The sequence below is a fragment of the Schistocerca gregaria genome, chromosome 8 (assembly GCF_023897955.1).
Source record: "Schistocerca gregaria isolate iqSchGreg1 chromosome 8, iqSchGreg1.2, whole genome shotgun sequence".
NCBI lineage: Eukaryota > Metazoa > Arthropoda > Insecta > Orthoptera > Acrididae > Schistocerca > Schistocerca gregaria.
In genome coordinates this window covers 414405527-414433061 of record NC_064927.1, presented here as the reverse complement: position 1 = coordinate 414433061, position 27535 = coordinate 414405527, and positions in this window count along the sequence as shown.

Below are 27535 nucleotides of genomic sequence, written 5' to 3'. Positions count from 1 at the left end.
TTAGCTAGGGCTCCTTGTGCTTGCCACACACATGGTACACAAAGTAAGCGAGTACCCCCCTGAGGATTAATGTAATTATATCCTCAGGTGTCACAGATTACAGCAATGGAATGAAATGTATCACGGAAAACTTTCTTTGTAATTCAAATATGTAAAAATAAATAGTTTAATGCGTGTCCTGTAGCGCTAAATGTGCGTCTTGCTGTAAGACAATCTCTGTGGAAGTGTCGTAGTTATTGTCCTCCGAAAGCTAAGTTCTGCAGAAGCCAATGTACTTACCTCATGATAAACGAAATTGAAATGCTTTGCGTATAAATATCTTAGTTATTACGCTTATTGCCGTGATGAAGAAAGTACTGTGCTGTAACGTATTGCTGTGCTATGGAAAAGGCTGTCTAATTGTAGCTATACCACAAAAGTTACCACTAAAACATGTTTTACTTTCCAGAATAATTGAGAAAAACTGTGCAGATATAAAACAGATACACCGCAAAAGCAACATTGTAAATTGTCACTCATTAGTAGCGTCGTGATAAAATCGTGTAGCTGTCACATAAACTAACCACTGAGTCATCTGGTATCTCACAGAAAGTACTTTAAATCCAGAATTTATTTTCAAGTAAACCAAAATGTTGCATTAAAATCTAACTGTTCTAAGTATGTCAGCCTTATAGTCGTTACGTAATCGTCCAACTAACAACCAAGAATGTACAAATAACAACACTGTGTCGTCTGTTCACTATAAAAATGCATTCGTAATTTCTGTTTAAAGATGTTCCCTAGGTTCTAGACTGGATAGTGAACTTCAAAACATTGTTTCATGTTAACAGTTTCTAAGTCTGACAAAGCATACTAGAAATGTGAAGTGAAATGTTTTATGCAAAGACAAAGTTAAAAAGCTGATTATATTTTAATAAACGGTTTTACATGTGAAATGTGGTGTAAACCTTTACTCTTCCTAGTACGCAGATTGTCAACTGAAAAGCAATTATCAAGTGATTACGTCGGTAAGGAACACTGGAATTCTGCTCAAGGTTAACTTATGTTATTTTTCTCTGAGCCAGCCGGCGCACACGGCTGCCTGCGGTGTGAGTCATTGTCTGTTTCTTTGTTGGCGCGCGTCGTTATTGGGATTAGGAGACCTAACTTCTACCAATTCACCTTGACGAGAGGGCCCTGCTCTGTTTGAATCCCGCCAGTTCTGATGCAATTCAGATCTGTCGTTACGATCATATCGTCTGTCATCATGTCGGTAATTTCTGTAATTAAATTCTTGTCGGTCACGTGGTGGAGAATTTCTCCCTGAATCGTAACTGCGCGCTGGACCGTTGCGTCTGAAGTTATTCCGTCTCCCTTGATAATAATTATTTTGGTTCCCGTATTGTCTGTTTCTCTGATTGTCTCTGTGATAGTCATTACCGCGGAGAGGTGATCTTTCCCTGTAATAATTACTACTCTGCCAGCGGTTGTCATACAGGTGGTGTCCGTTTTGGTCACGATTTACGTTGTACGAATAGCCTTGTCGTGTATTATTTCTGTCATCGCGGAATTGTGACAGGTGTGACCTGTAATTGTTGTGTTCCTGTTTTCGCGTTCCGCGATTGTCAGTGTCAATTTCCAGTTCTTGTAACAGTCCCTGAAAAGCTTCAATGTCGTCTTTGCATCGTCCTGCTAAAATAATCTGTCGTAAATGTTCAGGTAATTTGATTAAGCAAATGCGGATGAGTTCTGAGGGGCTGTATGGGTTTGAAAGATACTGATTCTTATGTAACATGTCTTCAAAATATTTGACAAGACTGGAAAATTCAGATTGTTCGAAATGTTTCATCATTATGATGCTATGTTTTACTCGGTCTTGTGTGGCTTGGGACCAATATGCTGAGAGGAAGGCATGGTAAAATTCTCCTTCACTGTGGCAATCGTGAATGACCGATCGCATTCTTACAGCTGGTTCATTCTCTAAGTAGCCACACATAAATTCTAATCTGTGTTCTAATGACCAGTTGGGAGGAAAACAATGAGAGAATTGATGGAGCCACGCTTGTGGATGAATGTCGTTGCCAGAATTCTTAAATGTTTTGAATTTACGTGTAGTAATGAACAGCTTATAGTCAAAATCATCGTGTCGGCGGGTAGCATATCGGTCATTGTTAGGTCGTATCGGCGGTTCCATCTCAAAATTCGGTGCACCTTGCCAATTACTTTCATGATTTCCGAAATGCCCTGTGTTATTATTTTGTGGTTGTTCTGTATTGCTATGTCCCTCTTCCCATACTGGGGCGCGAGTGTCCTCTGAAGTATGTAATTCTTGTATTACTTGAGCCAACTGATCTTGTACTTCCCGTATTTCTCTTTTGTACTGTGTGTTGATTTGATTTTGATTCTGTTTGAATTTCCTAATTTGTTCATACTCTTCAGTGTCAGTGAAGGCTACAGGTTTTGTGTCATTCAGATCATCATCTACCTTCGTAGATAAGTTAGTGAATTGATCTGAAAGTTCGGCTACTTTATCCGACAGTGAAATTATTTCCTCTGTGTGTCTTTCTGAAACAATTTTCAGAGTATCTACTGTGTCCTTTAAGTTCGCTTGAGTTTTTGCAAGTTGCGTAACCGAATCGGTAGATGCAACTGAGTCAATTTTAGCTTGAAAGGTCTCATGATTTTCATGAACAATAGTTTGCAGTTCTTTTGTGGCTGCTTCGTGATTCTGTAATGCATTTACATGCCGCGAAAAAATAGGTTGGAAATGCTCACAAATTTTTGTTTTTACGTCATTACAGACTTTTTGACATTTCGATTCGATGTTACGTAACTCATTAGTTAAATCTTCACGCCTTTGTTCAAGTGTGGTGTCTAACTTTTGAAGCTTTTGCTGTGTTTGTCTCTGATTTTGTTCCATTGAGTCTAACTTTTGAAGATTTTGTTCCATTGTCTCTATTTTTTGAAGATTTTGTCCCATTTGTTTCTGATTTTGTTCAAGCGTTGTGTCTAACTTTTGTAGCCTTTGTCCCATTTGTTGCATTAATTGTAATAACAATGCACTGGTGTCTGAAACATGTTCGTCAGTGCTTTTGGCAGTGCATTTGAACTGGCAATATTCGCATTTTGAAAAGCAGAAAATGTGTCTTGATTTATTTGAGAAAACGGTGAGGACGCAAAATCTGAATCTACAGTATTTGCGAGATTGTGTCCTGTCATTTCGGAATCCTGATGCGAGCTGTTGCCGACCGATCGATCGATAATGCTTCCCTGTTCACTAATTGTTTCACTGCCTACACCATTATTTGCAACTCGCTCCATTTCCCTATGCGCTATTACCAAATTACTACTTTGAACATTAGTGAATTCATTACATGGTGACGTTAACACACTGCTTTCGTCTTCACTGTCATTTCTCAGTTTACTTTGGAGCCTAGTGTTACGTTTTTCACACGCCATTATTGTCACAATTTTTCATACGACAACACAAAAAAGCACAATTTGAAAAGCAAAAATAAAAGAACACATTGACATAGCACTGAAAATAATATCTAATTAATTGCAAGCGCAGTTGCGAAATACTTCGTGCAAAACTACATGCATGCCACAACTATTTTACTGTACAACAATGAAAGACTGCAACTACAGAGGAAATTCTCTCTACAATTACGCGCTAGCAATAAACAAAAGCTACACTAATTACACAAACTACAAGGAAAAAAATCAGAAGATTCCATAGAGGTATCCTTGGCTAAGGGTCGACATATGAAACGTCCCCTTAGAAAAATTATTACAAGACTGTGCTTAAACTGAAACACAATATTTTTTAGCGCAACGCAATCTGACTTTCAAAAATCCCTACGAAAGAATGGCCCTGAGTAACATTAACCTATACGTTTCACAAATCACTTACCTCACGAAAATCTTCGTTACTCAAGCTACTGCAATACAGCGAGCACCACTACTGCCAGCTAAATAAAATATTCAAACTACTGAAGGCACTAACTACTGACAGGCATAGTTAGCAAATGAAAGATTTTAATACAGAACAGACAATGTATTTACCTTAATATTCATAATATATAAATCAGTTCGTGACACCAATTCTTACAAATTTCAAAACTCCGCCATCTCTCTACCCACGTCCACCACTGCTGGCGGCTCACCTCCAACTGCGCAACGATACGCGCTGTTAGCATCCAGCTGCCGCTGCCCGACATTACAATGGCAGACAACAATGCAAACCAGCCACAGACTGCACACGGCACAGCCAGTGTTTTTCATACAGAGCGCTACGTGGCGGCGGTGTTACCAATAAAAAAACCTAAACAGCCTACTTACAGTGCCATTGGTTACACGTCTCGGTCACCTCTTGTTCACACTGACTGTCCTTTGAACAGCGACGTTACGTTTCAGATGTGTTACAACCTGTGGCTCTACCCTTCATTCGATCCCTTCGAAACCCTACATTTCAGCAGGATAATGCACGAGCGCATGTTGCAGGTCCTGTACGGGTCTCCAGCCAGGTGGTAGCGTTGATACCTCGAGACGTTTCAGGAAGTCTCATACCACCCATCTTCTGGCGAATAATGTTTACCCTTGCGTCAGTAATACGCCGTCCAAATTTGACGTCATTTAGAACAGTGGTTCTCTTTCTACAGCGTCTTGAAACTGCAACTTCAGTTATGGACACCCTCTAGTTTGGGAGGTGGGACACACGTGATGATCTCGCAGTGTGGCTGTCTTTGAATGTTAACTGAGTGGCGATGGAGACGGCGTTGCTTCTGGACGGGGCGACGCTGCCTGCGGCTCGCATTTCGCCGCACTTGTTGTTTATACTGTTTTCTACGTGTAACGGATACCCTCCTCGGAGTTGAGCCGGCATCGGTGGATGAATACCGCCGCAAACGAAAGAGGTTTGAGTGACTAAGCCCGACATGAACTCTGACTCTGGTCGTTAAGAATATATAAGGAGCATTCAATAAGTAATGCAACATATTTCTTCTCCCCAAGTTTCGATTGAAAAAAAAAATGAATCTGTTGTGGGGCATCGTGGAATATTCCCTCTTCTGCCCATAGAGTTTCATCAATTTCCGATTGGTGGCGGCGCTTTACGTAGCCTTCAAATTCACGTCTGCAACGGAGATGCCTTCCAGATAGAGAGCTGTCATTTAGTTTCTTTTGGCGGAAAACCACAGAATCATAGATATTCATAAGCGCTTGCAGAATATATACGGAGACTTGTTACTGAACAAAAGCAAGGCGAGTCGTTGAGACAGACGTCTGTCATCATCGCAACGAGGTTGGACAAACCTGACCCATCTCCAGCGTGTCGGTAGGCCGGATACAGCTCTCTCTTGCAATGTTGCAACTTGCGGACCCTCTCTCATTCGAGGTGAGCGACGGATCACAACCTCGCTGCACACCTGGACGTCTCTGTTGGTAGTGCTGACACACATGTACACCGGTTTTGGCACTCAAAGAAGTGTTGCTGCTGGTTCCTCGCCGCCTAACGGAACACCATAAAGAGCATCGAAGGTGTTGAGATTGCTTGCGCGTTAAAAGGCTTATTGCGACTATTTTTTGACGAACACCGTAGCAGCCAATGAAACATCAGTTCATCACTTCGAACCGGAAACAAAACGGCAATCCATGTAGTGGCGCAACACCACCTCTCCTCCGAAGAAAAAGTAAAGGCAGGGCAACAGACTTCTCGCATTCTGAACGAGTTATTATGTTTTTTGGCGACGGTCTTCTGGGATGGTCTTCATGTCCTCCCTCGTGGTGCAACGACCAACTCTGAAGTGCATTGTGCAGCCCTCAGCACACAACTTCTGTGTGCTCGTCGCGCACAAAAATGCAAACGAACTTCTCCTTCTCCGTGGCAGTACAAGGCCTCACAATCTGTGCGCACCCTAGAGGAGCTCACAAAACTTCATTGGATTTTTCTTTCTCATCAACCCTACAGCCCGGACTTCACACCTTCTGCATTCCATCTGTTTGGCCTAATGGAGGATGCACTACGAGGGAAACAGTGCGCGGGTGATAGGAAGTTTATGGATGCAGCAAGAAATTGGCTGCAATGTCCACCAGTAGGAATACGCGCCCTCAGAGCATGGTAGCGTAAGACCGTCGCATTGGGCAGTGATTTTATGGAAAAAACGTATTTTGCAGCCAAAAGTAAGGGGAAACCTAAGATGTATTGGAATGCCAAGTGAAACCAACCCGCTTTCAGAAAAAAAGTGTGTGGCATTAGTTATGACGGCTCATCGTATTTGAATACACTTTACGAGCGGACAGAGAATTTTTGAAGTTGTTTACTGTGAAATTGTGTTATAATATATGTAGTTTAAGAAAAGAAATTGTCTCATTGGTACGAGGCGTATACGGCATACTTGGAAGCCAATTCGGAGACAGACAGACAGAGAGAGAGAGAGAGAGAGAGAGAGAGAGAATCTTGCTCCAGCACACAGTTATACTCTACTATGAAGTTCCAAGTCAGCGTACTCTCTGCTGCAGAGTGAAACGTCATTCTGAATTATGGTAGTTTTTCTAAGGATGAACTAAAATTACGGGTCCAGGAAGAAGAAAAAGAAGAATTTTGTTGTTAAAAATATTTCAGTCACCGGTAAGTCTTAGATTCGCTGCGTGTTATGGCTCCAAATTCGATATGTGGAGGCACACTTTGGCGCACAAGGAAGCTAATTTGACGTGCGTACCTCCTATTTATTCTACACAAGTACCATACGTTACGACTCTTGGGAACAGTTTTGGAAGTTTTGACCACTGAATTCCTTTCTTGTAACAATGTTCACACCCGTTTATTTCTTCTCTTCAGTCCTGTGAGAGGCCTACGTGGCATATCGCCTGCTCTCGCTATTTATCACATTTACTTGAGACGGTAAATACATTCATACCACATGACTTATCTTCTGTAATCAATGTATGGTATGGCAACTGACAAAACCACAGAAGGAGAACAGACACAACAATGACCGAACGGAAGGTACACCATATTGTGAAAAACAAAGGGCAGTAGGGAGATATGAATATGGATTTCCAGCTGCGCAGTGCAACACCTTAACCAGAAATCCCCCTGCTTAGCTGAGCGGTAATGTACTTGCGAACTATGCAGCGGGCCTGGCTTCGATTCCCGGCTTGGTTGGGGATTTTTCTGCCCTTGGACTGGATGTAGTCTTGTCCTCATCATCATCTTGTCATCACCGACATGCAAGTAGCCCAGTGTGGCTCACCTCAAATAAGAGTTGCAATTCGGCAGCCGAACTTCACTGGGTGGGGCCTTCCGGCCACCAATGCCTCACGCTCATTTTTACCGTAACTACACATCGACGACGCCGTAACGCCTGCAGTTGAGTCTATGTTGCACATCGTGAGCTTGCACAGTTCACTGTTTCGATGTTGATTCTTTTTTCACTGTTGAGTACACCTTCATCCTGTCCTCAAGCCTGATCTGCTATCAGTTTTCGACGGGGTATACACTTACCCATTTAGCACTAAATCTTGGGGAAGAGCACTTTTGAATGTGATCTGTCGGTACCAGCGATAAAACAAAAATTCTGGTCCGGCATCCGATACGGCGACTACGCCCTGCCAACCGAGTCAGTGCAGCAAAAAGAATATTAAGCACGCTGAGGCGAGATGCAGCAACACACACGTGAAGCCGTTGGAACGCAACGAGTGTGACGTGACGTAAGAGATTCCGCGCTGACAGGTATTCGGCTCTGAGCATCTGGCACGCGTGACGCACTTCGTTCGCCCGCTGAAGATGCCCGAGATTACAAAAGGCCCGCTGTCACCCAGGACAGGGCAGTTGTGAGCTTGCCAGGCGCCTAGCGTTTTCCGCCACAACGGGACACCTGCTCGTTCGAAATACCTCGCCACGAGTACCACGAATAACTAACCACCAGGTGGATCTATTCTTTGGCGTCACCAGGCGTCCTATGTCCCACGTCCGCCTCTGGACGTTAATTCCGTCCCTCGGATAAAGGAACAGGGGACTGTCTCATCGTGGAACTAATGCCACTCATCTGTCTCATTGCTCAAGCACAGTCGCGAGAATTCCAATTTGTGAGCTACAATAACGTGACGTGCCGAGAATGAGCCTTCCAACCCACATTTAGTCCTGCCAACGGACATTTAAGCGGATGACTCTCTGCGCAACGAGTTTCTGTTAATTACGTCATAAAACTACGAAACGGTTCCTCTACTCTCTTACTCTCTCGACTTCTGTACAGAAACGTGACGTGAACGAAGCTCTAGAAAGACAGAATTCACCTTTTATATCGACTGATTATGATTTTAAAAAATGACTCTCCAGAGAAGAATGGAACCACTGGTAACAGCTGACATTGGGCTATATCAATTTGGCTTCAGTATAAACACTGATCCTACGACTTATGTTAGACTGCAGACTGAAGACAGACAAAGCTGCGTTAATGGCATCTGTAGATTTACAAGACGCTTTTGACTATGTTGAGTAGAACGCAATGTCTGAAATTCTACAACCTTGTAGAAAATAATGAGCGAAACCAGTATCCAGCTGAAAAGGTTGAATAATACCATAATTAAGATAAAGTTTAGAAGGGAGTAGACCAGCTTGCTTCCTAAACTTTGTTATTCAGTCTGTATATTGAGCATACAGATACATGGAACTCAGCTGCCACTATCGCTATTTTTTTGCAACCCGCGTTATTAATTAAATACCACTCTCAAGATTTTCATATTCTCTCTCTCACCGAGTGAAAACTACGCTCATGTTCAGAGAAACACAGAACACCTTAAACAACTACAGAAAGGAGGATCATATTCACAATACATGTACATTAGTATTCTCTGCCGAAATGATAAGACTTTCAGTCGCCTCGGTTCAGCAAGTGTCCTGTTGCCTAGCAGGCGCAGGGTCCGCCATGGCCTCTGATAACTTCGTCAGTGTGTAATGGCATTAACATGTATAAGGCACGAATGGCGTCCTCTGGTATAGCCATTCATGCTGCGTTGACATGCTACCAAAGTTCATCTATGGTGGTGATGGGCACTGCACCTATCGTTTCACCATACCCCATACATTTTCCACTGGCAACTCGTGTGGTGATATACCGAGCCAGGGCAAAAGGCTTACATCCTTACATCCTTACCTAGAAGGCACGTATTCGTGCAGAAACATGTGGTCGTGCATTGTAATGATGAAAAATGGCGTCTTGGGTGTTGTGCAAATGGGATACAGCTACAGGTCACAGGATGTTAATCACGCGGATCACACCGGTCAAGTGTCCTGGGCACGAAACAACTGTGGTTTGTGGTTGCACACAATAGCCCTCCACACCATAAGGCCTTGAGCTGGTGCTGTATTTCTTGTGCAAATGTTGTCACTGTGATTCCGCTTTCCATCTCTGTGTCGAAACAAAATGCGGCCATCATTTTCAAACAAACAGAACCCGGATTCGTCCGGAAACACTACGTGATGCCTTTCCTGTCCCAGTGACTTCGTTCCATACACCACTGTCGTCTAATACGTTTCGGCACATTCTTCAAAGGTAGGGAGAGAAGTGGACGATGCTCACGTAGCCCATGCCGTAGTTAACGGCGACGGACAGTCACTCCTGATAGTGTACCATGTGTTACAATGTTCCACCTTTGCGCCAGAGCCGAGGAGGACGCAGATCTGTCCTGCAATGCCATTCGGATGAGGCGTCTATCTTCTCGCGAGGTGATCTGGGTGATACGACCTGACCCATCCCGCCGTGTTCTACCGCCTTCCGTGAACACACTCTTTGCACCGCAGAAACCTTCGTTCCAAACGAGCAACAATTTACCGGATGGGTGCATCACGATCTCTCATGCCAATAATGCTTCCTCTTTCAGGCTCACTGATTTGGCAGTAGGGTTCGCGTATTCGTCTGCAAGGCATCCTGCACGCCTGCTCAGTCATACAAATCAATTATCTTGGGTTTATAGCGACAACGAGAGCCGCAGCCATATATTACCGATAGGTGGTGTTGCGCCACGATATCGAAGTTCACCTTGAACCGCTTGCCGACATGGTTCAAATGGTTCAAATGGCTCTGAGCACTATGGGACTCAACTGCTGTGGTCATTAGTCCCCTAGAACTTAGAACTACTTAAACCTAACTAACCTAAGGACTTCACACACATCCATGCCCGAAGCAGGATTCGAACCTGCGACCGTAGCAGTTGCACGGTTCCAGACTGCGCGCCTAGAACCGCGAGACCACCGCGGCCGGCCCGACATGGTTCAGATGCTAATCATTTCTGCAGAACATACTCATATACATTTCCCTTGAATATGAACGTCGTATCTCTAGTCGTTCGAGGTGTTATGTCTTTTCTGAGCATGAGTATATTAGTCGTAGTGAAAAAATGGAAAAAAATATTTTTGTAGCTAATTTAATGCAGTTAATAGTAGTACCTGGCTGAATTTCTGCTAGAGGCCATAGCTTCCGAATTATTCAAGAAAAATGTACAAAACTGACCTTCAAACGCATTTCACTTCAATAGCTTGAAATCCGCGGCTTCCACAAAAGGTATCCCAGTACAAAATTTAACTACTGCATTAAATTTCCTGCGAAAAGGTCTACATCTACATCTACATGAATACTCTGCAATTCACATTTAAGTGCTTGGCAGAGGGTTCATCGAACCACAATCATACTATCTCTCTACTATTCCACTCCCGAACAGCGAGCGGGAAAAACGAACGCCTAAACCTTTCTGTTCGAGCTCTGATTTCTCTTATTTTATTTTGATGATCATTCCTACCTATGTAGGTTAGGCTCAACAAAATATTTTCGCATTCGGAAGAGAAAGTTGGTGACTGAAATTTCGTAAAAAGGTCTCGCCGCGACGAAAAACGTCTTTGCTGTAATGACTTCCATCCCAACTCGTGTATCATATCTGCCACACTCTCTCACCTATAACGTGATAATACAAAACGAGCTGCCCTTTTTTGCACCCTTTCGATGTCCTCCGTCAATCCTACCTGGTAAGGATCCCACACCGCGCAGCAATATTCTAACAGAGGACGAACGAGTGTAGTGTAAGCTGTCTCTTTAATGGACTTGTTGCATCTTCTAAGTGTCCTGTCAATGAAACGCTACCTTTGGCTCGCCTTCCGGACAATATTATTTATGTGCTCTTTCCAACTGAAGTTGTTCGTAATTTTAACACCCAGGAACTTAGTTGAATTGACAGCCTTGAGAATTGTACTATTTATCGAGTAATCGAATTCCAACGGATTTCTTTTGGAACTCATGTGGATCATCTCACACTTTTCGTTATTTAGCGTCAACTGCCACCTGACACACCATACAGCAATCTTTTCTAAATCGCTTTGCAACTGATACTGGTCTTCGGATGACCTTACTAGATGGTAAATTACAGCATTATCTGCGAACAATCTAAGAGAACTGCTCAGATTGTCACCCAGGTCATTTATATAGATCAGGAACAGCAGAGGTCCCAGGACGCTTCCCTGGGGAACACCTGATATCACTTCAGTTTTACTCGATGGTTTGCCGTCTATTACTACGAACTGCGACCTTCCTGACAGGAAATCACGAATCCAGTCGCACAACTGAGACGATACCCCATAGGTCCGCAGCTTGATTAGAAGTCGCTTGTGAGGAACGGTGTCAAAAGCTTTACGGAAATCTAGAAATACGGAATCAACTTGAGATCCCCTGTCGATAGCGGCCATTACTTGGTGCGTTGCACAAGAGCGATGTTTTCTGAAGCCATGCTGATTACATGTCAATAGATCGTTCCCTTCGAGGTGATTCATAATGTTTGAATACAGTATATGCTCCAAAACCCTACTGCAAACCGACGTCAATGAAATAGGTCTGTAGTTAAATGGATTACTCCTACTACCCTTCTTGAACACTGGTGCGACCTGCGCAATTGTCCAATCTGTAGGTACAGATCTATCGGTGAGCGAGCGGTTGTATATGAGTGCTAAGTAGAGAGCTTTAGTATCAGCGTAATCTGAAAGGAACCTTATCGGTATACAATCTGGACCTGAAGACTTGCCCGTATCGAGCGATTTGAGTTGCTTCGCAACCCCTAAGGTATCTACTTCTAAGAAACTCATGCCAGCAGATGTTCGTGTTTCAAATTCTGGAATATTCCATTCGTCTTCCCTGGTGAAGGAATTTCGGAAAACTGCGTTCAATAACTCCGCTTTAGCGGCACAGTCGTCGGTAACAGTACCATCGGCACTGCGCAGCGATGGTACTGACTGTGTCTTGCCGCTTGTGTACTTTACATACGACCAGAATTTCTTCGGATTTTCTACCAAATTTCGAGACAATGTTTCGTTGTGGAACCTATTAAAGGCATCTCGCATCGAAGTACGTGCCAAATTTCGCGCGTCTGTAAATTTTAGCCCATCTTCAGGATTTCACGTTCTTCTGAACTTCGCATGCTTTTTCCGTTGCCTCTGCAACAGCGTTCGGACCTTTTTTGTGTACCGCGGGGGATCCGTTCCATCTCTCAATTGCTGTTGCCACTATATCTTTGAATTTGAGCCACATCTCGTCTACATTCGCATAGTCAGTTCAGAAGGAATGGAAATTGTCTTTTAGGAAGGCTTCTGGTGACACTTTATCCGCTTTTTTAAATAAAATTATTTTGCGTTTGTTTCTGATGGATTTGGAAGAAACTGTATTGAACCTAGCTACAACGACCTTGTGATCACTAATCCCTGTATCAGTCATGATGCTCTCTATCAGCTCTGGATCGTTTGTGGCTAAGAGGTCAAGTGCGTTTTCGCAATCATTTACAATTCGCGTGGGCTCGTGGACTAACTGCTCGAAATAATTTTCGGAGAAAGCATTTAGGACAATCTCGGAAGACGTTTTCTGCCTACCACCGGTTTTGAACAAGTATTTTTGCCAACATACCGAGGGTAGGTTGAAGTCCCCACCAACTATAACTGTATGAGTGGGGTATTTATTTGTTACGAGACTCAAACTTTCTCTGAACTGTTCCGCAACTGTATCATCGGAATCTGGGGGTCGGTAGAAGGAGCCAATTATTAACTTAATCCGGCTGTTAAGTATAACCTCCACCCATTCCAATTCGCACGGAGTATCTACTTAGACTTCACTACAAGATAAACCACTACTGACAGACACAAACACTCCACCACCAATTCTGCCTAATCTATCTTTCCTGAACACCGTCTGAGACTTCGTAAAAATTTCTGCAGAACTTATTTCAGGCTTTATCCAGCTTTCTGTACCTATACGATATCAGCTTCTGTGCTTTCTATTAGCGCTTGAAGCTCAGGGTCTTTTCCAGCGCAACTACAACAATTTACAACTATAATAACGACTGTTCCTTGATCCAAGCACGTCCTGTAATTGCCATGCACCCTTTGATATTGGAGCCCACCCCGTACTTTCCCGAGGCCTTCTAACATAAAAAACCGCCCAGTCCACGCCACACAGCCTCCTCTACCCGTGTAGCCTCCAGCTGAGTGTAGTGAACTCCTGACCTATTCAGCGGAACCCGAACCCCCACCACCCTATGGCGCAAGTCAAGGAATCTGCAGCCAACACGGTCGCAAAACCGTCTGAGCCTATGATTCAGACCCTCCACCCGGGTCTGCACCAAAGGTCCGCAGTCGGTTCTGTCAACGATGCTGCAGATGGTGAGCTCTGCCTTCATATCGTAAGCAAGACCGGCAGCCTTCACCAAATCAGATAGCCGCTGGAATCCAGAGAGAATTTCCTCAGATCCAAAGCGACACACGTCATTAGTGCCGACATGTGCCACCACCTGCTGCTGGCTGCACCCTGTGCTCTTCATGGCATCCGGAAGGACCCTTTCCACATCAGGAATGACTCCTCCAGGGATGCACACGGAGTGCACACTGGATTTCTTCCCCTCCTTAGCCGCCGTATCCCTAAGGGGCCCCATAAGGCGACTAACATTGGAGCTCCCAACTACCAGTAAGCCCACCCTCTGCGATTGCCCGGACCTTGAAGGCTGAGAATGATCTTCTGAAACAGGGCAAGCAGCTGCATCTGGCTCAGCCAGAGACAGTGCCTGAAACCGGTTTGTCAGACGCACCGGGGAGGCTTTATGATCAGCCTCCGGGGACGCCTTTCGCTGCCTGCCACGCCTTGGAACGACCTCCCAATCAACCACAAGCGAGGGCTCAGCCCCACTACGGGCAGCAACCGGGGCAACCACAGCGGCAGACCGATCTGGGGACAGACGGGACGAGGTTGACATCCCTGTGATACCCAAGTCCGGCTCCCCACAGTGGTGCCCATTGGCAACAGCCTCAAGTTGCGCGACCGATGTCGGCGCCGATTGCAGCTGTGAGCGAAGGGATGCCAAGTCAGCCCTCATCCGAACACAGCAATCGCAGTCCCTGTCCATTCTAATCGATGTTGAACAACAGTTACTGAAACACGAGTCCGTGCCTAGATAACGCATGCGAAACACGCAAAGAATGTATCAACCAACCTGTACAGATGCCTAACGATTGCGCTACAATCTCCTGAATTTACGATTACAGTAACTAAAACTCGAAATTGCACCTCCTATACGAAACTCACACGCAATTTAAATAAGAATCTACCAAGTAAACACTAAAGCGCGATGCTACAACTGTCAAATACTATAATACGCCGGAAATATGAATTAAACAATGCAAGTACCCAAAAACACGCAAAGAAACTATCTAACAAATAAGTAAGCTAGGGTTATACGACTTGCTGCTGCAGCTGCTTATCCAACGGCGGCAGGGAGCACAATGGCTGTGACCAACCGACACTGGCCGTTCAAAACAAAAACAGAAGACAGACGACTACGCGAATTTACACTATTCACGTACTAAGGCGCGATGCTACAACCCTCAAATACTATAATACGCCCGAAATATATGAATTAAACAATGCAAGTACCCAAAACACGCTAAGAAAGTAATTAAACTATCTAACAAATAAGTAAGCTAGGGTTATACGACTTGCTGCTGCAGCTGCTTATCCAACGGCGGCAGGGAGCAGGTCTTTTCATTTTTTCGTTATTTCTGTTCGCCTAATAGTTTTCACACAACGAGCCACAGTATATATATATATATATATATATATATATATATATATATATATATATATATACTGTATATAAGCACGCGTGTTCGCGCGCGCGTGTGAGTGTGTGTGTGTGTGTGTGTGTGTGTGTGTGTGTGTGTGTGTGTGTGTGGGAAGAAACTGAAAAAGGAATTAGGGTTCAGGGAGAACATATAAGGGTTTTAAAACTTGCAGAAGATGTTCTAATTCTGTCAGAGATATCGAATGAGAGAAAAAATTAGCTAAACGGAATGGATAACACCTTGGAAAAAGTTGTAAAAAGAAGGTCAATAAAAAACAGAACAAGCGTAATGAATATAGTCGAATTAGGTGATCCTGCAGGAATTGCATTAGCTCTTCATACTCTAAAAATAGTATACCTGCTTTGATACTTGGAGAGTAATGTAACTCACGATAACGCAAGTGAATGGTATGTACCTTACAAAATATCAGTCAAAATATAAGGTTCCTTCTGAAAAAAAGATATTTGTGACCATCGGAATAACGTTTAAGTGTTAAGAACTCATTTCTGAAAGAATGTCCCAGGAGTCTAGTCTTTCATCAGTGAAACATGGATGGTAAACGCTGTACAGTGGAAGACAAGTATTCAATTAACTGTGGGTGAAGTCCGATCAACAGGGACTTACATGCCTTGAGCGGAAATAATAGCGCATTCAGAATGGCTAGCTTCTAGCCGAAATCTAGATCTGCACAATAAAATTCATAAAACGAACGACTCATTGCTGCAATCTATAATTTACAAGACAATAGATCCTTTCGAAATGCCTGCTGCTAAAGAAAGCTCTAGATTACATGAATAGATCAGACAGCGAATACAGAGGTACTGATTCGATGTCCGCAGCTCGTGGTCGTGCGGTAGCGTTCTCGCTTCCCGCGCACGGGTTCACTGGTTCGATTCCCTGCGGGGTCAGGTATTTTCTCTGCCTTGTGATGACTGGGTGTTGTGTGATGTCTTTAGGGAAGTTAGGTTTAAGTAGTTCTAAGTTCTAGGGGACTGATGACCATAGATGTTAAGTCCCATAGTGCTCAGAGCCACGGAATCGAATCTGAGAGAAAAGCTTTTTCGAGACTATACGAATTGTTTGGTAGGACACAGGCTGATACATGAATAATAATTACTTTGGTAACGCAGGAGAGATTTTAAGGTACAACAGAAAGAAGAGACCAAAGCTTGACTACAGTAAGCAGTTCTCAAAGAACGGGGGTAGTACAAAGTTGAAGCTGCATTAGTTTTGTTCCCTCCTGGCTTGTTAGTTAGTTAATTAATTAGTTAGTAACATTTTCCATGGATCATGTGGCACGATAAATCTTAATCATGTGGAACCAGTCATTTTGCATTCACATCGCAAATTAATTTGTACTTAGGGTTAAATTCTAAACATTTATAAGCACTTTTTTTTTACAAAAAGAAAAAGATGTACAAATGTGAGTTAGTATCTCCTAACAACCATGTATTACACGTTACAGTAATATAAATTCTTCTACGAAGTAGAAAAAGTTGTGAAGGGCACCTTTGTCAGTTTGTTATCTTATTTTACTTTGCTGTCTGTCAGATATTTTATATTGCTGGATAGGTGATCTAAAATTTTAATTGCAGCATTGTGCACCCTGTTTTTGTGCTACAGACAACCTTCATGTGGACTAATAAATGTTTTTTTTCCCTTCTGGCATTATATTTATGTATCTCATTGTTATTGCTCCTTTTCAGAAAGCAGTGTCAAAAAGTTTGGATATTTGTGGTAAGTTCCTATGGGACCAAACTGCTGAGGTCGTCGGTCCCTAAGCTTACACACTACGTAATCTTACTTAAAGTAACTTACGCTAAGGACAACATACACATCCAGGCCAGAGGGGGAGGACTCGAACCTCCGACGGGGGCACTGCGACAGGACGCCCTAAACCACGCGGCTACCTCGCGTGGCGATCCTTTTCAACTGTAGTATATTATTTACAACAAAATACACGAGTAAATAAATACATTGCGAAGCAACAGTCAGAATACCTATTTAATTAAAAAGATATCTACAATATGTCAGTTGGTGAGCACCACATATTTTTCTTAGAGCACGTCTTGGCTCAATGAAAACTTTCTTTCTTAAAGATGAGTTACTCCAGAACATTATCCCATATGACATTATTTAATGAAAATATAGAAAATATATCTATTTACTGATTTGTCCCTCGGCAAGATTTTCAATGATTCTAAGCGCAAATGTGGCTGAACTAAATTGTATTAGAAGTTCCTAAATGCGTTTTCCCAATTTAAATTCTCATCAATATGGACCCGTAAAATGTGTAACGTTTCCATCCTATATATTGTTTCCTCACCGTGTGTTACACTTGTCATTGGTTTAGTACTTCTAGATGCGTAGGACTGAATATTTTGCGTCTTTTTAAAATTGAGATCAGACCACTCGCAGTAAAAAAGTCAACGATACTTAAAGAACTTTTTTTACCATATCTTCTGTTTCTGTACGTATGCTTCGATTGATTACAATACTAATGTCACCTGCAAAAAGAACTATTTCTGCTTGTTGTATAATAGACGGAAGATCGTTTACGTTTATGAGGAACACCTAAAACTGAACGTTGGGGAACCCATAGGTGATTTCTCCCAGTCAGAATTATGTCCTTGGACTACAGTGCCTGCATTACTAAGTACCAATTTCTGCATTCTTTGTTTAGGTATGACATCCGTTGCTTGGATACACCATCAATCCCATAACGCACAAATTTAATTACAGGAATACTGTCATTCATACAGGCGAATGCCTTAGACTGGTCGCAGAAAATACCAACCTGCGCTATTTCATTACTTAATACTTGCAAAATCTGGTGATTAAACGTGTAAATAGCATTCTCAACAGACCAACCCTTCTGAAACCCAACCTATGATTTGGTAAGGATACTATTATTGCTACGGTGAGATAGTAGTCCAGAATACTTCACCTCCACAAAAATTTTGTAGAATGTTTGCGGCAGTGAAACAGGTGGGTAATTCCTGACATCTCTCTTATCACTTTTTCTAAACAGGGGTTTAACAACGGCATATTTCCGGCTCTCTGGAAAAATGCCTTTCGTTAGTGAGGCATTACATATTTCGGATAAGAATGGGCTTATTTCGTAGGAACAAATTTCTAGTACTCTATTGGAAATAGCATCTAAACCAAGCGAGGTTTTATTTTTGAGAGAATGTGTAATTTTCTTAACTTCAGATGGAGAAACTGGTGATACACGATAGTTGCAGTTTCAACATACTACTGTGATTTCGCTCTTGAACTGTTTGTCCCTGTGATTTCAACTATGTTTATGAAATTATTATTAAGTGGTTTTTCTACCTGTGATTCATCATTCACAGTCATTTCATTCAATTCAGTAGTGGTGTTGCATTGCTCTGTGGCTGGTTTTGCTTTCTCTCGCCTGACTACATTCCTTATAGCCTTAAGTCTGTTGCCGGAAGTACTGATTTCAGACATTATGTGCATGTCCTTTGATTTTTTTGGTAATAAACCGTTATATGGTTCATCTGTTGGTACCTCTATGTGTGTCACAATATCGTCAGATTCCTCTACTGACGGAAGCGGTATTTGCTCTTTCCCAGATGTATTACTGCAAGCCATTATTATAGCTGTCTCTTAATTCTTTTTATAGCATTTTCCGGTCTTATCTAATGTGGAAGCAATTGTCTTACTGGATAGCACTGCTAATGTATGAACTCGTCTAGGGGATGACGCTTTAATAATAAATAAATAAAATACTGGAATTTTCTCTGATGTACCGATGGGTTTGAAGCTACGTTAGGTTTGTCATAGGTGCAGAAAAATGTAAATAAGATGGATAAAACACATCTGCACTGAGGGGCAGAGGTTATAGGATAATTATATGGACGGATACAGAAGGCGGGAGTATCTCGTACACAACATATAAAAGGGTAGTGCATCGGCAGATCGGTCATTTATACGGTGACATGTGAAAAGGTTTTCGACACGATTGTGGTCGAACGACCGGAATCAGCAGACTTTCGGAATGGTAATTGGAGCTAGACGCATGAGGCATTCCATTTCGGAAATCATAGGGGAATTCAATATTCCGAGATCCACGCTGTCAAGAGTGTGCCGAGAATACCAAATTTCAGGCATTACCTCTAACGACGGATAACGCAGTGGCCGACGGTCTTCACTTAACGAGAGAGAGTAACGGCCTTTCTGTAGGGTTGTCAGTGCTACGAGACAAGCAATACAGCGTGGAATAACAGCAGAAATGACTGTGAGACGTACGATGAACGTATCCGTTATGACAGTGCGGCGAAAGATGGCGTTAATGGGCTATGGGGGCAGACGACCGACGCGAGTGCCTTTGCTAACAGCACGACAACCCATGTAGCTCCTCTCCTGGGCTCGTGACCATATCGTTTGGATCCTAGGGATCTGAAAACCGTGGCCTGGTCAGATTGTAAGCGTATCGTCATATCGCTGGCTTAGTTGTGGAGTATCTTTGCGGACAGCCGCGTCTGTGGTGACTCGAGCACGGGACACGAAACTGTTATGTTGTGTAGTGTGTAGCTCTGAATGTAGAAGCATTGTTAGTATTCAGGTTGAAGTGTTACTACAAGTGCTTTTATAGTAAATGAAAATGGTTGAGAGGAAAGTGCGTCAAGAAGTAATTGAAAATGAGCAGCGGCGTTAATAACGTGTTTATGTATCCTCTCGTTGCGTGTGACGAAGCGTCGATCACCCGGGCCGTGTTCGGTCTCCTAGAATGAACAAATGTGAATCAGCAATACTATTTACTACAAAGAGTGCAATCAAGTGCCAGTGATTTGTAGCGAGCGTGAGAACGTGCGTTCGATCATCGGGTTTAGCATCATCAACAATCAGCCGCGCCGCGACGGTTACTCGCACGTTCGTACAAGTGAGTACTGAGGACTGAAAAATTAACTTTACGAACAGTCTTATATCATTACTAGTGACAAGGAGGACCATTACCAGATATCTGTATGTGTGACGAGCGTAAGAACTTTCGTTCGATTATTCGGCTTCCGCATCATCAACAATCACCTGCGTCGTGTCGGTTACGCATACGCTCATCTGAATTATATTTTGGACTGCTAACCATCAAGATTGTTAATTGGGATAAACGTTTACGATTTAGAGTGTAAGCAGTGCAACCTGTGGTTTCCTTATCGTCTCCACCGAGCGAGGTGGCGCAGTGGTTAGACACTGGACTCGCATTCGGGAGGACGACGGTTCAATCCCGCGTCCGGCCATCCTGGTTTAGGTTTTCCGTGATTTCCCTAAATCACTCCCGGCAAATGCCGGGATGGTTCCTCTGAAAGGGCACGGCCGATTTCCTTCCCCATCCTTCCCTAATCCGATGAGACCGATGACCACGCTGTCTGGTCTCCTTCCCCAAATAACCAACCAACCAACCTTATCGTCTCAGGATATAGATGTTGATACCAGACATAAGACAGTCTTGTGTTTAAACGTTGAGTGGCTCCCCTAAACCCGATTGCATTTTTTCGATAGATAATTTCAGGCAAGCCAACAGCCAGCTGTGGAGCAGAACAATACGACCGCCGCTGAATTACCAGGTACGTGGTGTGGACAGAGCGCATTGTCACGAAACGAGAACAGTTTAGGTTCCCCCAACCCCTTTGGCACCCTCGTGTGTGTTGCAAGATGAGTCCCGATTTCACTAGGTAAGATCTAATGGAAGGAGCCGAGTGCAACTCAGACCTCACGAAGGCATGGACCCAGGTTGTCAACAAGGCAACGTTTAAGCTGGTGGTGGCTCGTAATGGTGTGAGCTGTGTTCACACGGAACAGACTGGGTCGTCTGGTACAACGGAACCGATCACTGGATGGAGACCCTTTGCAGCTATTTATGGACTCCATGCTACCAACAACGATGTTATTTTCATGAACGACAATGCGCCATGTCCCCAGGCCACAACTGTTCATGATTGGTTTGAAGAACTTTCAGGACAGTCGGATCGAAAGATCTGGCCACTCAGATCGCCCGACATGAATTCCATTGAACATTTATGAGACATAAACGAAAGGGCAGTTCGTGCACAACTTTCTTCATCGGCAACACGTTTGCGTGGCTCAGTATTTCTGCTGAGGAGTTTCAACGGCTTTTTGAGTCCATGCCACGCTGAGTTGCTGCACTACGCCGGGCAGAAAGAAGTCCGACGTGATGTTACGAAGTAGCACGTAACTTTTGCCTCATCAGTGTAAATATATATATTTAATACTGAAATCGCGTGCATAAATCCAAAGCATTTGGTTTGCCCACGGCTTTCGTCTTGCTTGTCTCACAGTCAACTAAGGATTTGGTTTTCCAATGATACTTAGTTGTGGCACTCACACTATTAAATTCGATTTCATTCAGTAAGATACAAATGTATTGTGATTGCCAGCATCTTAAATTTTAGGCTGCACTGTTCAAAATTAGTAAGTCTATAATCGATGACCATTCTACCCCCACTGAAAAGTGCATGCACTACATTCTTAGGAGCAAAAGTGCCGGTACATGTATTCAGCTGACAGAGGCATCAGAACTCTTTTCGCCTATAAAATAGGACTCGTTCGTTTCGGTACCAGGGTCCCTTACCTCAAAATGAAACACTTATCCTTCTTCATCATCCCTGAAAGTCTGTAAGATCATCATTCAATCGCCCTGTATATTCACTCATATACAGGAGCTGGCACCTATGACCTAGACGCTCTCTAGCGTTGTTGGGTGACGTCGCCAGACACGGCTTCCTGTCCTCAATTTGTTCCTCAAGACACTTTCTACATTCCCTTGAAGTTTGTCGGTGTAATTCTGAAACGATATGGAGATGCCTGCCTCCAGTCAGCAAGAAATTTCGAAATCATGCAACATAGCATTCGGAGGATGTTCACCATCATGTCACAACGAAGGAAATAGTGTTTGCGAACCTTTGGAGGCAACACCTCTTACCGATGCTGATGATGCGCATCAACTCCAAAAGCACTCGAAGATTAATGCGTTAAATTCGTGTTATGTTATGAATAAGGCAGAAGGGATAGATAACATTCCAGAATTTCTAAAATCATAGGGGGAAGTGGCAACAAAACAATTATTCACGTTAGTGTGTAGAATGTATGAGTCTGGCGGCATAGCATCTGATTTTCTATCATCCGCACAGTTCCGAAGGGTGCAAGAGACGACAAGTGCAAGAATTACCTTAAAATAAGCTTAACAGTTAATGCATCCAAGTTATTTACAAGAATAATATACAGAAGAATGGGAAAGATAATTGAGGATGTATTAGATGACGATCAGTTTGGCTTTAGGAAAGATAATGGCACCAGAGAAGCAATTTTGACATTGCGGTTGATGGTGGAAGCAAGACTAGAGAAAGATCAAGACACGTACAGGGCCTTCGTCGACCAGGAAAAAGCGTTGGACAACGTCAGATGGTGCAATATGTTCGAAATCCCGAGAAAAACAGCAATAAGCTATATGGAGAGAGTGGTAATATCCAATATGTCCAAGATCCAATAGGGAACAATCAGAGTGAACGACCAAGAATGAAGTGCTCAGTTCAAAAAGGGAGTGAGGCAGGGACGTAGTCTTTCGATCCTATAGTTCAATCAGTACATCAAAAAAGCAATGCTGGAAATGAAATAAAAGTTCAGGAATGGGACTACAATTCAAGGTGAAAGGATCTCAATGATACGTTTTGCTGATGACATTGCTGTCCTGAGTGAGAGTGGAGAAGAATTACATGATCTGCTGAATGGAATGAACAATCTATTGAGTACAGAATATGGACTGAGAGTAAATCGAAGAAAGACGAAAGTAGTGATAAGTAACAGAAATGAAAACAGCGAGGAACTTAAGATCAGGATTGATGCTCACGAAGTAGATAAAGTTAAGGAATTCTTCTATCTAGGCAGCAAAATAATCAATGACGGACGGAACAAGAAGGACATCAATAGCAGAATAGTACTGGCAAAAAGCGCATTCCTCGCCAAGAGAAGTCTCCTAATATCAAGCATAGGCCTTAATTTGAACAAAAAACTCTGAGAACGTACGTTTGGAGCACAGTATTGTATGGTAGCGAATCATGGAGTGTTGGAAAACCAAAACAGAAGAGAATCGAAGAATTTCAGGTATGGTGCTGCAGACGTATGTTGAAAACAAGGTGGACTGATAAGGTAACGAATGAGGTGGTTCTGCGCCGAATCGGAGAAGAAAGGAGTATGTGGCAAACATTGACAAGAAGAAGGAGCAGGATGATAGGACATATATTAAGACATACAGATCGCACGAGAGCTTCTGTAAAGTCAGGAAGGTAGGAGACGAGATACTTGCAGAAGTAAAGTTGTGAGGACGGCGCGTGAGTCGTGCTTGTGTAGCTCAGGTGGTAGAGCACTTGTCCGCGAAAGGCAAAGGTCCAGAGTTCGAGTCTCGATCCGGCACACAGTTATAATCTGCCAGGGAGTTTCATATCAGCGCACACTCCACTGCAGAGTGAAAATCTCATTCTGGATACAATTTGTTTCATTACTTCCATGGTACTGGAGGGAGCTGTAGAAGGCAAAAAGTGTAGAGGAAGACAGAGATTGGAATACGCCCAGCAGATAACTGAGGTTCTAGGTTGCAAGTGTAACTGCGAGGTGAAGAGGTTGGCACAGGTGATAAATTCGGGACGGGCCACATCAAACCAGTCACAAGACTGATGACTAAAAACAATATAAAAATAAAAGAAGAGAGAAACTGATGGCTGGCCGCTGTGGCCTAGTGGTTCTAGGCGCTTCAGTCCGGAACTGCTACGGTCGCAGGTTTGAATCCAGCCTCGGGCATGGATGTGTGTGATGTCCTTAGGTTAGTTAGGTTTAAGTTCAAGGGGACTGATGACCACAGATGTTAAGTCCCATAGTGCTCAGAGCCATTTGAACCATTTGAAGAAAACTGATGAATGAACACTTCTACACAGTCTGATGAATATCGGTTTGGAGTACTGCACGCAATACACGTGATTGTGTCAAAGGAAATAGTAGCTGCCTGACTATCTACGAAAAGATCATCGGAGGAAGACTGTGTCTGCTTGTGGCAGGGGGATGCGCTTCGTGATGTTCACCAGTCGGATCGGCAGGACAGGTCGTAAAAAGCGCGGTACGACCACTCCCAGTCTCCTGGTCACGGCGGCCGCCAGACACAGCCGTAAAAATCGCCCCGCTTATGACCCGAGAACCAGGCGTCTCGCAGTCCGCCATTGTTTACGGCTGCGCTGATCCTCTTAAGCTCTACCGCCGTGAAAATAGCCGCTCATCCCAGACAGCCGTCCGGCGATTCCAGAGGAGTAACAAGTGTCTGGCAGACGGCCATCAGGGAAACTCACTCCCACGCCGTGTATGGAGGAAAAGAATAAAATCCCGCCAACGGCTATGCTGCTACATTTTCACCTGTGGAAAAGATGTCGGCACTGGTATACGTCTGTTTTACGTCCCCCCAACGTACTGTGATTCGAAGCGGATCCAGTGGTTCTGCGTTCACCTGCTGAGGTACAAATTCTCGCGGATACCCTTATACTGGCGAGTGGCTGTATGCAATGGCTACGGCTGTTACAAGTATGTTAAGATAAACATATTTGCTTAGCAAGGGTGAGAGGATAGAATTTGCAGCGTAGCTGACCAGTCAAAAAAACAGCCGCAGTGTTCACAAGATCCAACGTGGATAAAATAGTATCAAATAAACGGTTCTGAGGACAAAGATGTGGAATACATGGATAAAATTCAAATGCACACTTTAAATTGTGACTGAGCAGCTCCCTTCTAGGCAGCAGCAGTTCACAGCACAGAGTTCCGTTTCTGCCTCATAATGAACTTCTAATAAGAAGAAGCGACTTGAAATTTTATTTACTGTGTGCATTTGAGTGCAAAACCTTAAATTTCTTGCGTATTTGTGTTTTTGGTAACGTGAGTTTCGCATTTTAATGACTGTTCAGTGTATATTTCTGTTTTTTGTTTTCGTGTGGATAGTCAGTTACAACTGATAGTTGTTCAACAGCTCCCAGCTAGGCGGCAGTTACTTCTGAGAACAGTGTTTCGTTTGTGAGTTTCATGGTTTAATCCCAGTTTATTCTATAGTTCGTCTGACTTTAGTATTGATAGGGACTGTAATTGCCGTGTTCAGAAGCGAGCTGACTTTGTGACCCTTCGTTTACAGCTCCAGGCAGTGCTGGCTTCGGTCATGCAGTTTGAGGCCTTTCCCTGTTGGCACTGTGGTTGGAAGTGGGGCTAGAAGATACGTCCAGCTCGTCCCTCGAGTATCGCGACATCTACTGCCACTGCCCTAGGTAATGCATGTATTGAGGGTGACCTCTCCCCTGTGATAGAGTGGAAGGTTGTTGGACGGTACGAGAAGCAGCAAAACACATTACAGGGGACCAATCGAAGGGCCTCATTGGTTCGTCTAACGAACGGGTTCCGTGCCCTGTGTGTGGCCAACAAAGACCCTGAGCTAGATGCACTCAGTCGACCTGTTCCAGAGGAAGCCTCCTGGCCCACAAGATCTATGCATTCGCGGAGGGTCGGTTTAGTGTTAGTGGAGAGCTCCAGTGTCAGGCGCGTGATGGGACCCATTAGCAATATGGCTGCCAAGGAGGGAAAGAAATCCAGCGTGCTCTCTGTGTGAACGTAGGGAAGAAACCTTCCAAATACAGAGTGAGTGCTTCCGGATCCCATGAAGAGCATAGGGTACATCCAGCAGCAGTTGGTGGCACATGTCGGTGCTAACGATGTGTGTCACTTTGGATCACGATAGATTTCCCATGGTTTGGAGTTGATCGCGGAACTGCAAAGGACAGTCAGTCTTGCTTGTGAGATGAAGGCAAAGCTGACCACATGGAGCAACTTCGATACCACCGACTGCGGACCTTTGATACAGAGCGAAGTGGAGTGTCTGAATCGGAGGCTAGGGCTGTTCTACGACCGTGTACACTGCTGATTTCTCGACTCCACTTGTGCCATCCGATGGTAGGCTCTCGGGTTTCGCTTAATAGGTCAGGTGTCCAATATACACAGGAAGAGCAGAAAGCAGGGAATGAGCAGAAAGAACTTTAGTTTCAAAGGGTCTAGGATGAACACAGGAAGAAGTACACATAAAAATCAATCAATACTGCAGTTGTATAGTGTCGCAGTTGTATTGGAAAAGAAAAACAGCTCCATGTGCTAATAGAAAGCACTGAAGCTGAAATCTTTATATTTACCAAAAGCTGGCTAAAGCCGGAGAGAAGTTCAGACGAAATTTTTCAAAGGACCTGACGGTGTTGAGAAAGATACATTAAATACACTTGGTGGTGGCGTCTTTGTTGCCGTTAGAAGTAGTTTATCTTTTGTAGTATGAGCAACCAAGAGGGGTAGTGATTAAGGTCTAATTGTCACCTCGAGAAAATCAAGTTATGGAATTAAGTTCTGTTTATTAGCAGTCGACTGTCTACAGTGCTAGTACACACTGAAATCCCACCATCCTAGTACAGTAGAAAGCCGTTAGGAAGCCATCTCCACTAACAAGGAGTGCGAGATCGCAAAGTTCATTGATGCTTACAGCATTTGATACCTCACACACTATCTACCATGCAACCACGATATGCTATTGGCTGCTAAATGGCAACAGGATAAAGCCTGAATGTGTCCAATGGAGAGGACAGCATGAGGTTACCGAGCGTATTTGGACTGCTTATTCGACGGTTAACTCACAACAGTGCTACGGTGCTAGGGATGTTGATAGAAAGCACAGTAATGAGTACAATAAAAAAAGCAAACATTGCATATTTCATCTACAGCAGCAGTTGCTGAAGTTCAAAGGAACCCAAGGAATTTCGCAGAGTGAGAAACAAGTGGCAGATGAAATATTTGTGTTTCTGCAAGAGGAGTCAGTGGAATTCCTGGTGTCGTGCATTTTCGACTGCGCAATGTACATGAGGAATACAATGACGATGATACACACGTATCAATTGAAAGTTATACTGAACTGTGTAGTTCATCATCCTATTCGGACTGAAACGTAGCAAAGAAGAATCGTTGTCCAAGGAGCGAGTACTTAACGTAATTGCGGCCATGGAAGATCATCCTCAGTGCAGTAACAAAAAGCAATTATGGACAGACTTCGAGTAAATCAGTAGCAATATGACTGTGTATTACATAAGAACAAATACGGATATTCAAGGGAGGACAGGGCACAGTTGTTACGAAAACTGTTGTTTGTGCATTTTAAGGATGCTCGTTACAATTTACAGCATGTGCATTATAGTGACCTTCTACGTTATGCACATCAAATTGTGAGCGGCACACATTGCAGTGATATTAAGGCAGGCGGTGGATAGCTGCATAACTTCAGACAGTGCTACAGAATTGGGAGACGTAAGGTAACGAAAT